Here is a 15,584-nt window from a genome sequence, read left to right as displayed (position 1 = left end):
AAAGGGAGACTTCTTACAAAGATTCACAGAAAAAAAGCTTGATTCCAGAGATTCTGGCTTCTTGTGACCAAGAGAAGTTGCCAAAACCTGCTGATACTTGAAGACTATGTGCTAGCACTAGGACTGTGATGATGGTGGAAATAGCCAAGGAATTATTTTAAATTAAGCGGGTTTGATGGTGTTTGCTCCATTTTGTGTTCACTTCCATGCCACTGGGGTTCAGTGACAGGCTGGAATGCAGCCCTTGGGCTCAAACCCCTCTGCCAGAGGCAGTAAAGATTCCTCCAGGCTGGGGACAGCAGCAAAGCCACACGTGGCCACTGCAAAGCTGCATAACTGGGGTTTGCTTGTTTGACTTCCAAAGTGCAGTTTGAGAACAAACTCCCCCTGAGCAACTTCCACGACCAAGTCCGAGATAATCATGGATCTGTTGACAGCTGCTCTGGCAGGAAGAGAGGATGCCCTCAAGAACAAGGGATCTGTTCTGACTGCTGGTGGTTGGCTGTCCACAGTTTATCCAGATGAACAGGGATACCAGCTTGGGAATGAGGTCTCTCTGCATGTCCCAGATTGACAGAGAGAAAACACATAACGTGAAGGTTGCACATAGCTCAACACACTTTAAAGGTGCTCTTTAAGGGGCCTCCAAGCTCTTGCAAATCAAATGCACCTAAATACCAAATGCATTTCAACCTAATTCCAGAGGTAACACCACCTACTCACATGCCAAAGCAGGGAGCAGACGGCTTGCTAATTAACATGTCTCCTTCATGAATATTGCACTTCCCGAGGAGGAATTTGGTGCTCAAGCAAAAGGCTGCTGGAAGCGAGCCAAGCTGGGTTGAGCAGCGAGGATGCTTCAGAACTGCTGAATTCCCTCTGGCAGGGCTGGTGCTAAAGCCAGCCCCTGGTTTTCACACCCACCAGGTGAGTCAGTGGGTGCTACCTGGGTGCCACCTCTGGAGCCCACAGCCACATCACAGGGGACACAGGGCAGGGGGCAGCAGGGATGAAGAGGAGGAAACACAAAACCACAGGATGTTTGTGGTCCTGAACCTCTGTGACATTTGACAGTACCTGGGGCCTGACCTTTTCTAACCCACATCCAAACCCTTCCCTAAAACCTTCTGAGAGTATCCTTGGGCTGCAATACCCCACTGCTGTAATTTCTGCTGTAAGCAGCCCCCTGGGCAGTGTCTGACAGTGCCATCCATGCACAGCAGTTACACAGCCCAGGGAGGGACCAGCACAGCCCCACACTCTGCACTGGGAAGAGCTGGCCTTGCCTTCCCAGCTGGGTTTCCCTTGGCCAGGGCTTTTGAGGCTCTCCCATGATGAGCTACTACCTCAGCCTCTTTTTGTTTCCCCTGGCAGCCTCCTTTGATGATACCTCATGAGACTGAGTGAGGAGACACCACAGAAACCTCACTGAGATCTCTCTGGCATGCTCAGAATGTAGCATTTCCTCAGTGTCCTCCCCACATCAGCACAGCTCAGATGCCTGGTGCTCCAAACCCCATGTGGTGCCCAAATCGTGTTGGTCTTGTGTATGGTTAGATAGTCAAGCAGAAATTGCCCTCCTAAACCCCTCCAGAAATCTCACTTTGCTAGTTGTAGTTGAACTGGACAGCGATAGCCAGGTCTGACCACATTAGAAGAATCTTCCTTTTTAACCAAAGTGCTGGAACTGCCATGCTGGGATCAAAAGAGTCATTATTTTGGATGCCTGCACACTCAGCCACTGTGCTGGTAGTGCTCAAGAGCAACAAAGAAACAGTCCCATCAGCTTCAACCAACACCACCAACCGAACAATAGTCCTAACACAGCCTTGTTTGGAAGAGGCTTTCAGAGGTACCAAATGGATCCTTCAGGACTATACCACATATCCAGACGAGATCTTAATCACTGGCCAAGCCAAGACCGTCCTTCCTGGCTCTTGCTCTTGGAAATCAAATTCAAGAGCTGTGTGAGAGCTCTCCCCACAGTCTGGCTGTTGGCATTCAGCCCATGACAAACAGCCATCCCAGCAGTAGACTCCAAGCTGAGACTGGATCCCGCAGCATCCTTTAAAGCCACTTCTGAGAAAATACACAGCCCATGTTATTACCCTGTGGGAGAGGTAGAGACTTCCGAGACCTGCTCTGTAGCCCTTTCTGGACAATCACCCCTTGAATTTAACTCCTACTACAAATGTGCATGAAATCTACTTGGCACAGCAAAAAAAAACTCCCAGAAAACTCAATCTTCATTAGCACTTCCAGCACTGCACAAACAGCCTCCTTAGGCACTGGAGTCTGCTTTTACCCAGCCAAAACGCTCCTCTGCAAGTCATTCGAGCTCTTACCTCAGAAAACTCCTTTCCTGCCTGCACACACAGGGAAGGAGCTGTAATCTGACTTTATTATGGCCTCACACGTGCTGTTGCCATGGAAACGGACATGATGCTACCGGTCCAACTACAGCACGGCCGGGCACAGGCAGGGACCAGAGCCAGGATCCCTGAGGCAGTGCTGCTGGAGAGCCACCCCCTTGGCCAAATGGCTAAAAAACACCTCCAACCAACAGCAGCAAAATCCCAGAGACCAGGAACGTCAGGGGAGCACCAACTGGAGACCACTTGGTGTTATTCCTGTAGTGAAGCAGCTCTCGCTATGTCATTATTAACACACCTGCTCAATTAGCTCCACTGAAAAGTCATTAATAACCTTTAGGTAAGATAAGGGACAAACATCGCCAAATGCTTTTTGATTTTCAGGTAACTATTCTCAAGGATTTGCTTTCTTTACCCTTGTGAGGGTGTGATATCAACCATGATGGAGAAAAATCCTTGTCAGTGAAAAGCAGGACATCTCCCAGCCTGATACATACTCCTCTTCAGTCTTGAATCTTCAAGGTGCAAGAGGAGGAAGAAAGGGGAAAGTCTCATTGCCCTGCTTGTTCCTGTGGAGTGGGCATTGACTGGGTAGAGCAACCCCTCAGGAAAGGAAGAGCTGCCTTGGGGCTGGGGGTATTTCCACAGAGCCTGGAGGAGAACTTAAGTTGTGATAAAAAAGCAGGATATAAATTCCTGGAGAGGATGCTATCTTCTCTTAAGCATGATGGATTGGAGACCATCATGAGCTTAAATCACAGTTTGACAAGGGCTGCCTGCCAGGGAAGGATGGGTCTACACATGCCCCTCATTCTTCTTTTAACTTATGGCATCCCTCATGGTGGCTGCTGGAAACATGAGATGCTTCCAGTCGGACACACAAAGACTGTAATTCAGGTCTGTGCTCAGGGCCTGTGTACTGGGCAGGGCTGGGGAGAAGCCCAAATCCAAGGCTCAGGCTCTGCCAAAAGTGACCATGCACAAACCTGCACCTACTTGCCCAGGGGAGCAGGATGGTTGTCCTGGAGCTGAGCAGCAGCAAAGGCTTTGTAAGAAGCCTGGAGAGATGAGAGGCAGACAAGTCCTGTGAGTTTAAGTCAGTTCCCAGGGTACAAGAAAGGGCTCTGTATTCAACACCAGGATGGATGGGGATTTGAGCAACCTTGTCTAGTGAAAGGTGTCCCTGCCCTTGGCAGGAGGGCTGAAACTCAGTGATCTTTAAGGTCCCTTCCAATTCAAACCATTCCATGGTTCTACAATTCTATGATGCAGATTGCAAAGGAAAGCAGAGTCAAAATCTGATTCCCTGAAAACAGAGAGGACAAAATTTCAGCTGCCATGTGTGGGTCTTGAGGAAGTAAAACTGCTCCTCTAAGGCCCAAGGAAGGAAGGAAAGACATCCCAGCATCAACCTGCCCAGGATGTTCACCTGGTCCCCCATGGCAGGGTGTGCAGGGAGTGTCAGTGCTCCAAACCCTGGAGCAGCCACGGAAATGGCTGGAGGGGCACCAGGCGCCACATCACCGAGGTGCATCTCCTCGTCTGGGCAGGAAGGCTGTCAGCACCCTGCCATCCTGGAGCCAGTGGGAGTTATCTGCCAGGCTGGTGGTTGGCAGGTGGGAGCTGTGGCAGAGACAGATCCCACATCAAGCACATGCCTCTGAGCTGCACCCCGGCGCTGGGGCTGCCGGCCCGCGTGGCTGAGCTCCTCGCTCACAATTACACAGCTGCCCATTTCTTTGGCCCTTTCATCATCCCAGACATGCAATACCAACCCAACCTGGCAACTGCTTCCCTTTTACCTTCCCAAGAGTTGAAAGAACCTGGCCAATATTTACAGCAGCAAATCAAGCCAGTAGTGCACCAGCTGCTTTGAGAAAAATAGCTGAGGCTTTTCTGAGCCCAGGATTATTTATTATTCATCAAATTGGATTCCAGCTTCCCCCTTCAATTTTATGTGTTATCTTTCCTAAAATATGGATTTTAGTTTACGTTGAGGTTTTACTTAGGGATTAAAAAGGACTCAGAAAGGGAAGTCAGGAGAAAGGAAAGCGAAATAATTAAAAAAGGCATTCTGTAAAAACAACATTTTCAGTGAACAAAATTACCCTCACAGAAGCTGTCAAAGGCAAGGACATCAGCAAAAGGGATGATGCACATTTTTTATGAATTACTTCTCATGAATTACTCAGCAGATGAAGAACCCAGTTTACACCAGCACCTCTGCCAGAACCAACCCGACAGGGCTGACAGGAAACCATGTCCCAAATCAGCTGTGGGCCTGAGCACCTGCAGACCAGGAGGATCCCCCTCTGGGAGGGCTGGGGCAGGCAGGAGGGGAAGGGGCAGGCAGGGCTGGTGCAAGGCTCCTGCTTGGAGACTTCACTCCTCTGTCAGTCACCTGGAGCACGTCTGACAAAGCCAGCTGACCACAGGGCCGTGAGAAAGGGATGAGACCTGCAACTGAATTACCACATCTGCTTTCTCCAGGGCTTGCCCAGCACTGAGTCATGTCAAGAGGAGGCTTTGAGCAGGGTCTAGACCTGGGCAGATAAAAGCAGCATTATTTGTGTGTGTTTGCTTCAATCAGCCAGAGAGAAAAGCGCACAACACATCAACGCTGCAAAATAAATACAGCCCCATGGAGGCTTGTCCAGGAGAGATGTCCTGGGAAATGCCCTCGTTCATTTATCATCATCTGCCCAGGGAGGAGAAAGCACCAAGCAAGATGAAGCCATGCTGGATGAGAGGTACTGAGGCACGAGACACCCTGTGCCCACCCAAACACCATGGTGGTGGCTGGGGCAGACAGTGCTCAGCACCACAAGGGGCTGGGAGAGAAGTGACAGAACCAGCTCTTGCTGGGACTGCTCTTCCTCTGGGTCTTTGGCCTTTCCCTCAGAGAAAGATGGCTCCAAAGCAGAGCACAACCTCTGTCTCAGAGGTCCCTCCTCCAGCACCAAAAGCAAGGTAGAACTGACTATAATTAGTTCCCAAGGCACATGGTCCCTTCTCCGTGCACCAAGGACCCCATGCTGCGGGGACAGGGTAAGAATTACTCACAGATACACAGGGCACACTCCTCAGTGCTGTGCAGCCTGGAATGGGGAGGGGAAAAAGGACCAGAGGAGTTCCTTCCTTTGGGAGAGACATCACAAGGGCTGTAACACATCAGGCAGGCATTTGCCATTTCCCTGGTTACTTCAGCAGTGAATACTTTCCTGTGCTAGAGGTACTCTCCACTGTTGCAGGATCACGTCAGGACAAGCTCTCCAGTCCCCAGGGCTTAAGCAAGTGCAAGTCAGACAGGCACAGCCTGAGTGTGCCTCTTCTATGCAAAGGGGAGGGAGAGACAGCAAGAACCACTTAAATGAAGAAAAACAAGTTCACAAGAGGGGTACTGCTTCATGGAACCAAATGCGCCACAAAAATCCAAACCCGATACCAGGATATTGGTAGGAAGAAGGCTACAGAGCAGGCTTAGGGTGGAAAACCAGGGAGAGGGAGAGAGCAGCACCTGCAGTAGGGACTATGAGTCGAAGGAGAAGAACCAGGCTGAGGAAGACACCAGGAAAGGCAAGAGACACCTCCACAGCAAGAAACAGATGGTCCAAAATGACAGGCAGGTCCTTGCACGTCACGTCAGACACCATGGGTAAACACTCACTGCTGACATTTCACACCTACACAAGGCTGCATCATCACATCTCAACACCCAGAAGGGGAGACAACATCCTCGCTGCACTTGTCCCCAGTGCCAGGTCCTCCAGCCCAGATCTCTGGAACAGACTCCAGGTCTGTTCCCTGGAGAGGCTAAACAGGAGATGTGTGTGTGAGGGAAGGGAGTCTTGTTAAAGTGGCCCATTGCTCTGAACAGCTGCTGTGCCTGAGACATCTCTGCTCTAGAGGTCTCCAATTTATTTGGTCACATTTCCCTTGCTGTTCAGTCCAGGCCAAGAATTTGCAAGAATTTTACATGGGCACAAAAGTCCCTGAATTCCCTTTGGTTTCCTTGCCAAACCAAGCACCACAGCAGCCTTCCAAGGCTTGGGGTCAAGGGTCACATCACCTGGAAGGGGATGAGTTGTTTTGTCATCCAAGCCCAGAGGGGAATGTATGTTCTACCTAAGCAGGTAAGATCACAGCAACAGCTTTGCCAAGCATGATTTAGAGATCCTTTTCCTTCCTGATCTTTTAGAAATTAGCTCTGTTGTCTTGATCATTCGAAAGTTTCTCTCTCCCTGTCTCTGAAAAAAATGCCTAATTAAAACAAGATGAGTAGGATTTACGAACTGTGCAAAATGGATTCAGGTCTTGCCAGAAGCAAGAAGCAGTTGCACCTGGATGTGATCCCAACGGAGGGCTCTGAGCACAGGGGAGCAGCAACAACCCCAGCATTGCCCTGACCAAAGCCAGGCTGAATCTGTGCTGGGTTCAGAGTGAAGGAAGTGACGTTTTCCTGAAAATTTGTCATTCACCCAGTCTTTCACCCAACTTTACTCAATGCAAGTCAGTAAGTGCTGGCTGGAATAAATGCCATCTTGTTGATGCTGTAGAAGGATTCTCAATATTTCCACCTTTGAAAAAGAAAATTTTCCCCAATACTATCCAGTGGGAAGTCTTCTACTAGATTTCAACAAGAGCAGGAAAAAAATAACCACCTGTCCTTTTGGAAGGCTATGAACAACTAAGCAGTAAGAGACAAGGACTTTCAAAAAAGACAATAAATTTTCTCCGTCATAAAAATGAATTTGTAATTTTTTTCTCTGAAAGAGCCCAAAGGTCCCTAAGCAGTGAATGAAAAACAGAAAACTGCTGCTTGGTGTCTCCACTACATAACTGTCTGAGTATATGAAAGTACCTGTAGCATCTGTATAACAGAGAAGGGAGATCAGAATTGTCTCTAAAAGAGCAAAGAGGCTCAAAGTTCCTGACAACTAATTGTGTGTATTATACCTTACACTTGCATTTTTAAATGAGTTTGTGCTAAGGGCAACTGATGACCCCCACCCCAAATCATTCCTATCAGATCTTGAGTCTGCTGGAAAACAAAAGGCATTTCTTATGGTAAATGATTCACAATTTCTCCTATCCACACACATCAAAATCTGGGGGGAAATTAGAAAACTCACCAGGGAATGCCACAGTGTAAATATTCCCACCAAGGTGTTTGTCCATCCATGCCCAGTGGCTGTGTGCCCTGGCACTGCTCACAATCCACCTGGATCCTGGGCAGAGGGAAAGTTTTGTGTGTAACCTGCACTTTGAACACTTCCATAAAACCTGCAAGAGGAGTGACATATTTCCAGGAGCTGTCAGTTCTACCTCAGTTCTCAAGTACCCATCAGTCACCCCTTCTTGCAGGCCCACCTCAGTTCCTGGTGGAGTGTACAATGACCATGGCACACTTCACACTGGTTCCAGTGGCATCAGCTCCCTCAGCTTGGGAGCCAAGAGACAGTTTTATTGACCTGGCTCATAATATTTAATAACAACACCAGTTAGAGCTCTAGAACATCCCAAACAAAACAAACTTACATAGAAGTGTTGGATGGGCTTTGAGAAGTGCAGACTTCTGCCCTGGAGTGAGAACATCCTTCCAGCAGTGAAACTCAGCTCCTTCAACAAGAGCTCACACCAGCTGAAAAAGTGTTTCCTAATGGTGCAGAGCTTCTCTTCCAGAAAATTAGGGTGAAGTTGGACATCCACACTCCTTTCCCTTCATTCACCATCTTCTCACTGCCATTTTCCTCTCTTCAACTTGAAATCCCCCTCTCCAGGGCAGTACAAAGACCTGAAGTGTGGGGTCCGGGGGACACAAATAGTTGTGCCAACCCAGAGGCATTCCAAAGCATCATGCACCAAAGACAAGTTATTGCAAGCTTCCCTTCACAGCCAGGCAGTTGCTGCTCACCCAGTCACACCACAGCAACCACCTGGTAAACTCTTTCTATTCAAACCTGTAAGGTTTTGTTGCAGAAGATACAACTGAAGGCATTTAGATAAGAGCTGGCATTAAAGATAAGAAAAGGTATGATAATCTCCTGATTATGCCTCCCATGCAGCCTGATCAGTCCCAACAATCTGCACACCAGCCTGACCACAGGGACCACCACCAAAGCACCATTCCCACACTGCTGGAGCCCCACGGACCCCCAGGCCATGCTAAAGGATCTAAAGGAGCAATGAAGGGCAGATACACGTGCACAGGCCTTGGCCAGCATCATCTGCCTTTGATTTGCAGCTTAGTGTCTTGGAATGGTTCAGTGAGCTAATCCTTCCCTGTGGCTGGGGAGGACACCCCGACCTCCCTGCACAGCCCCACACAGTGACAGGGCTGGGGGAATGGGGCTGCCCTATGCCTGTGGGCAGGGCAAGCTCACAAGCTCAGGGAAAGTGTTGAGCACATCCAATTTTTGAGGACTCCCCATGAAAAGCTTGTCTGAAATCCTTCTGCCCCACAGCAGCCAATTTAAGCAGCAGGAGCCTCACCTCCTGGCTCTTTCTCCAGCCTATTGCACCAGCCTCTCCTCGTGCCCCAAGCCATCCCAAGAAATGGTGAAAGTGCAGGTGACACCCCAAATGCATTAGAGGAGGAGGTAACACTAGCTGAGCAATCCACTTGGTGCAATACAGGTGCAACATGACCAACCAGGGCAAATCCCACCCAACATGTGGTAATCTCATCAGCACTACATCAGTCGGTCAGATTTGAGAGGTGATTTCCGCCTGCACACTGTCAATGACACATCATGTACAGCACTTGTTGGACAATGGCAGATGTTTTCTCTTCCACTGTACAAGCCAGGTCACCGAGTCACAGAGCTCTGATGGCAGAGGACATTGCTGCCTGACCCTGTGCCAGGGAATGGCAGAGTCCCACTGCCTTGGCTGATCACAGCAATGGGAGAGCAGTGAGAGGCTGGGAAGGGCAGTTTAAGCATGGGATTTGCACCTGAAGCTCCAAGAAAACAGATCTGGAAGTAGCAGCAGCCTGCTCACACCTGATGCTTGAGAAAAGAGGTGGTTGTCAGGAACTACAAACTCTTTGAGCAAATTCCGAGCTTCTGCAGGGTGAGCCGAGAAAACGGACTTGAAGCAGGGATATAATTCTGGTCACTTAGCACGACACAACAGGGAGAAAGGCCTTGTATCAAGGGAAGCAAGCTGCAGGGAAGAAAAATGAGAGGGATACCCTCCTTTCTCAGAGGTCTTCAGTGAACACACCAGGCAGCATCAAAACCTCATGTGACAAAGAGAAAGGGAGTAAAACACAAAATCCAAGTGTAGAAACCAGCCTGTGAAGAGTCAACAAGGGAGGAGGTTTGGTGTGGGAGACAAGAAAGCCTCTTGAGAAAGAGCTTCAGAGATGAGCCATAAGATGCACAGGAAATGAAACAGCACCCGCAGGTTGCACCTGGGCTGTCACCCAACCAAAAGCATTTCAACACAGCCATGAGCTATTTCCTCAGCCAAGCATGGACACTGGTGAGGGATGTAGGCAACTGTGAGGACCTGGCTTCAGGATGTTGTTCTGCAGTCTGCAAAGAGACTGGCTCACCCTCAGCAACCTCTGTTTTGACCGACACTTCTGCCTCCTGGACTACAACAGCAGAAAGGAGAACATCACCACAGTGTGGATACCTTGCAGCTTTCCACACCTGCAGGTCTTTCAGCAGTACCTTGGCTTTAACTCACTTTGGCACACCACCCCATCCATAGAAATATTGCACCTATATCTATGGGAGGAAAAGGCCTAGGTCTCCAGGGCTCAGCTCACCAGCTCCAGCTCAAGATAGGAAGTCCAGAGACAAACCAAACTCTCCCTACACCACCACATCTCCATCCAGCACCCAAACCACTGGGGCACCTTCCAGCTGGCAAAGCCACAAGTGTCCCACGGGACAGCCTAGCCAAAAGAAACAAGAACACAGGTACTGCTCTTGGCTCAGCCACTGCAGCTACAGCAGCTGAGCTCGACACAGGCTGCAGAAGTCACTGAGACAGTGGCAGGGCAGCCAGATGCTCCAGCCTCACTGTACTCCCACTGCCAGCAGCACCCAGCCAGCCTAAACCAAACCCACCTCACCACATCCGAGCTGGAGATCACAGCGTGACCACGTGTGGACAGGTTACATGGTCTGAAGCAAGGCACTCCACCTTCCAGTGAATCAGGAGCCCTGTCCATGAAGGGTGGTTGGAGAGTGACCTCTCCTATCTCACAGGTCTCACGCAAAGATCCCAAGGATGTTTGTGCAATGCTGCGACTACGAGACATCCCATTGAGGTGGTGGGTTTGATCAGACAGGAGTGCTGAGACACCCACCAGCAGGAATGCAGGGGGGCTCTGTGAAGGATTGCCCATGGAGGAAAGGACTGTTTCCAGCACTATCCAAGACCTTTGTGGGCAGGTTGACTCATATACACACATAAAAATGGTGCATGTTTTTCCAGCCAGCCCTGCATTGTCAGGTCTAGCTCACAGGACTGGCCCTGAAAGTCTTTGAAAAGGGACTTTGCAAAGGTCTCTCAATTCCAAGCCCACAAACAGCCCTTTTCTCCAACGAGGAACTCTAAACACACAAAGCCCATCTAGAAAGGATAAGAAGTCCTGATCTATTGGCACAGGAAAGCAAAGGAAGAGACATTTACCCTTCATGTCTGCAGATGAGACAAGGATGACTGTGATGTGAGAAGACCTGCAAAGACACGGTTTCCATGTGTCTTTGGAACAGAAAAGTTGGAGCAAACAAAAACCACAGTTGGCTTGTGGCCCCCGCTGAGCTGTTTGGCAGGGTGTGCCATGTATTTTTCTCTTAAATTTTCACATCCATTACCTTTCTCAGCATCCCTGACATTGTTTTTCTGGCTTTACCTGGCTGTCCTGTTAGAGAGTGATTAGAGGTTTCCAAGGGCACGCCACCACCCTGAGACAGTGTCCCATCATGGGCTATACCAGCTGATGGACTTCATCCCTGCATGAGAACAAAGACCACAAAATTAAACATAGCTCCCCACAAAACCTCCTGGAAACACCCTCTCCCATACTTTGTCCAGGTCCACCACCAACCCATCTGTTTTTAGATGCAACAGGATCCATTTGAACCCCACCAGCTGCAGGAACAATGTGCAGCGTATCCTGCAAGGCCACAAAGCAGCTTTGTATCCATCAAGGATGCAAGCTCAAGGAAAGAAAAGACTCAGGAAAAAGGAAAAATCAGTGTCCAGACTCAGAGGAAAGGAGCCATTAAAGCCTCTCCAGCACAAGTGCTGCAAATGATTGTAAAGATATTGAGTCAAGAACCATTTCACTGCTGTCTCTCTGCACACACATATTTTGCACTGGGATACCTCATCAGAGCTGATAACCTTGGAAGGGGCCTCACAACCCAGCTGGCCCCAACTCCAGCTCTGAGCAATCTTCACGTAGGCACCTGGTCTTCCCTGTGATGAGGGAAAGCTCCCAGGCAGTCAGCTGGGACTTCACTTGATCTGTGCAACTGAGAAGGGAAGGCAAAGGGTTAAATCCCTTGCAAACCCCCTTTCATTCACACACAGGGGCTTGTTTTAACTAACCTCAGGGATTTCAATGGTGTCATTAGTTAAACCAGTGCAGATAGATGTGGATGGATTACAGCAGCCTGGCTTAGTTTGCCAAGGAATTGACTTGAGATGAACTGATGCAAACGTTCTTAAGAACAATTTCCACACAGCCTGAGCATGAGCAAGAACGAGAAAAAACCTTAATTGAATAATTAAATCATATAAAATTTTTCACTGGATGAAAACAAAGATTGTTTAGCAGGAAAAGGCAAAAGGATCCTAAGAAGAGGAGTGGCCAACACAGGTTATAGGTCTCCACATTCCAAAAGCCACAGCTCACCAAATGCCCTGGGGTGATTCATGCCTTGGGGAAAGCAGAAATACCTGGGGAGGAGGTGGAGCTGGATCCAGCATCTCCCTGGCCAGCAGGAAAGGAAAGTCTTACTGTCTGTGCAGGCGAGAGGGTATCAGGAGGATGGAGGCAGGTTAGGGGTTGCCACAGCAAAGGTAGGGATGCCACATGCCAGGAATAAAGCTGGTTGGCTGCCAAATCCTGTATTCTGGCTGCAGGGGCTGGGGGAAGCCACTTGCAGTGAGCAGCATTTGGTCTAGGGGTTGGGAAGCTGGTTAAGGATAAGAAAGAGACCCAGGACATTAAATACATACTGGGCTAAGAACCACATTCATGCCTTTAAAGAGATTCCTGCCAAGGCCACAGAATGCACCTGCCCCTGGTCTCGGTGGTGGCACTGCCTCGTTACTCACTGCACTGCAGACCGACAGAGAGACACACTGGCTCCAATCACTGAGCCATGGGCACAGTCCCTTTGTCACTCACTCATTCTCCAGTTCTCTGAACACCTCATATGCCACAGGGTTCATTCCATGTCAATCTTCAGGACATGGAAAAGCTTTCCCAGGGCCTGCTGGACATAATTTGGCGTTCTGGCACGTCTCCCAGTGGAACCCAAGTGGCGGCAGCACTGCTGGGCTGCATCACCTCTCCCAAAGCCTGGCACCCCCCGACAGGGCCAGAGCAGCTTGTTGCAGGATGAGGGGAAGCTGATCTTGCAGCTCTTTGATCCAGCCTGTGAACTGCTGGGGTGGATTAAGGAAAGAGGACTTTAGCTGACCTTCGTTAGCGTTCTGCTGCTCCTTTTCCTTCTTGGAAATTACCAAAGTATTTGCATCTAAAAGGCAGCTGAGCCAACCCACTGGGGCCAGGGCAGAGGCACTTGCAGAAGAGGGCAAAGGAGCTTTTTATCTAAGAGAGGGGAGAAAAATACCACACATCTACTTGTCTGTCTACCAGGGCCAGGGTGGAAAACCCAGATAACACAGATGCAACCTGGCTTTCCCCTTCCCTCCAGTGCCAAAGTGGAGCCCAGCACAAGCCTGGCAAGATGACCACATGTGATTTCAAAACTGCCTCCCAACTTCAATAGGTGGGAGAACAGGAAGGAAAACAGCCTCCCAATCACCATACCAATTTTCGTTGCTATTAAATATAATCATCTCTGCTCCCTTTCATCTTTGCTTCTCCTCGAAGAGCCAGACCAAAGGCAGCACAGAGAGGAGAGGCAGGAGAGAGGGGTAGTTGCAGGCAGGAATGTGACCTCCAGAACACACTGTGAGCCACGGGGCAGGGAGGGCAGGGAAACCCACTGGCCACAGGGCAACCAACAGGCCCAGTGCTATCAGAGCATGGGAAAAGGGAAAGGGAGCAGGGAGGACTGGCTCAACTTTATTTCTTGAAGCAAAGCAACCGATTCCTGGTGCAGGGAGCAACTCGGCACCAACCCCAATCTCCAGATCCCACTCAAGCAAGTTCCGCTGTGTGCAAATGTCCCTTTGGAAGTGAGCAGCAAGGCTGGCTCCTGGCACAGGCAAAACAGGCAGCTATAGAGGCAGCAAATTGACAGGGGTGGGAATATCACCCCAGGCATGCTGCAAGCTGGGGCCACACCAGAGCTGGTGGCTGTGGCCATGCCCTCAGCAAAGATGCAAATTCTCTGGAGCCATCTGAGCCTGCTCAACACCACCAACACAGACCCACTTAAAGGTATCTGAAGAATTTTCAGTCTCCTCTGCAGCACAGAGACTGGACGATGCCTCACCTTTCCCACCTGGGTTGCCAAATTTAGAACACCAACCCCATGGCCCACCCTTATTTCTGCCTCTGCTTCATTGTGTGACCTCCAGGCACTCAGGCAAGAATTTCTGCTTCTGCCCCATCACCTGGGCTGCTGTTAAGGCATTTTCATGGACAATCCACCCCTTTGTGCTCAGGTGAGCTCCTCTCCTCCTGGGCTGATGGGAAAGGCCATGCTAGCAGGCAGGTTTTCACCTTCTCCAGCACAACTTGCTCCAGACACTTTGTATCAAATGTTCCTTTTTAAGATCTATTGATTTCATAAATAATAGAGTAAAGGAAAGAAACACATCACACAAATACACAGGTCAAATAATCACCCCCTTAGGAAACAAACAGAAGCTACAAAGTAAAAAATAACCCAGCAGGGGAGCATCTTTAAGAAGGAGCTCAAGTGGCATTAGTGTTGTTTGTTAATTAACTTAACAGCACATAGATAGGGCCATATTCAAACAGGTCACCTTGGAGGGCCTTGCTCCACAGGCCTGCTGGCTTGAGGCCTGCCTTTCTCACTCTGGGAACACTCAGCAGCTTCTCCAACAACTCAGCTACCTCTGTCTTGGTTCTACTGACCAATTATCACAGGGCACAAGTGCCAAAAGCCAAAATCTTCATCCCTGCCTCCTGGAGAAAGTTCTTGTCTAGTGAACCCAACACAATGAGAAGCTTCTTTTGGCACAGAAATCAACACCTCCTGCTCCCAGGATGAAAAGAACATCTTCTGAAGAAACCACAGCCTGGAAGAACAAAACAAAAAGGATACTCCCAGGCTTTCACAGGATGGAAACCATCTTTGTTAACCCTGGTTAGCCCAAGGCACCTGCCACACCATACAGACCAAGCGTAGCAGCAGGCAGAGCCTTTCTTTTTGTTATAGCATTTACAACATGGCAGAGTAGACTCACATAAGGACAAAAGCAATGACACCCTCATCTCCATGCCCATACCATGCTGTGAGGTGCTTCTGTTCCTGGTAGCAGTGCCCAGCACACTCCCAAGCTGGGAGGGCACATAAGATCTGTCCACTTCAGCTGAGCAGTGATGCTCTTCCTCCAGCTGGGAGATCTGCACAGCAAAGCTCAGCTCTGGTCTTCAGCAGGGCTGTGAAAACGTGAGGGTGGAATCATTGCCAAGAGCAGCAGTCCCAGAGGGAAGTGAGGCCATGCAGGAGTTCCATCCAGGCAGCTACTTAGCTTAACCCTTTCAGTCACCAGCTGAAAGAACAGCTACCACCAGCAGCACACACTCCGCACCATCACAAGCTCCTGGAGTAAGCAGGACCAGCCTTTGTAGCACTCCCCACTGGAGATTTACAGACAAATCCTTGTGCCACACAGAGCACCACCACATCCTCAGCTTGCCTGCTGTCTGGAAGGCAGCAGTGAGTTATTAAGTGCATGGAAGATGCCTGCAGGGAGCAGAAACAGAGAAGGAGAACAGAGGTGACAGGTTTTTGGCACCGGGTCACGGCACTGATTCAAGCCTAACATTTTTGTGACAACAAAACAGTGCATTTC

This window comes from Pithys albifrons, chromosome 3, assembly GCF_047495875.1.
Source record: "Pithys albifrons albifrons isolate INPA30051 chromosome 3, PitAlb_v1, whole genome shotgun sequence".
NCBI classification, from domain to species: Eukaryota; Metazoa; Chordata; class Aves; order Passeriformes; family Thamnophilidae; genus Pithys; species Pithys albifrons.
Note: the sequence above shows the minus strand (reverse complement) of the source record.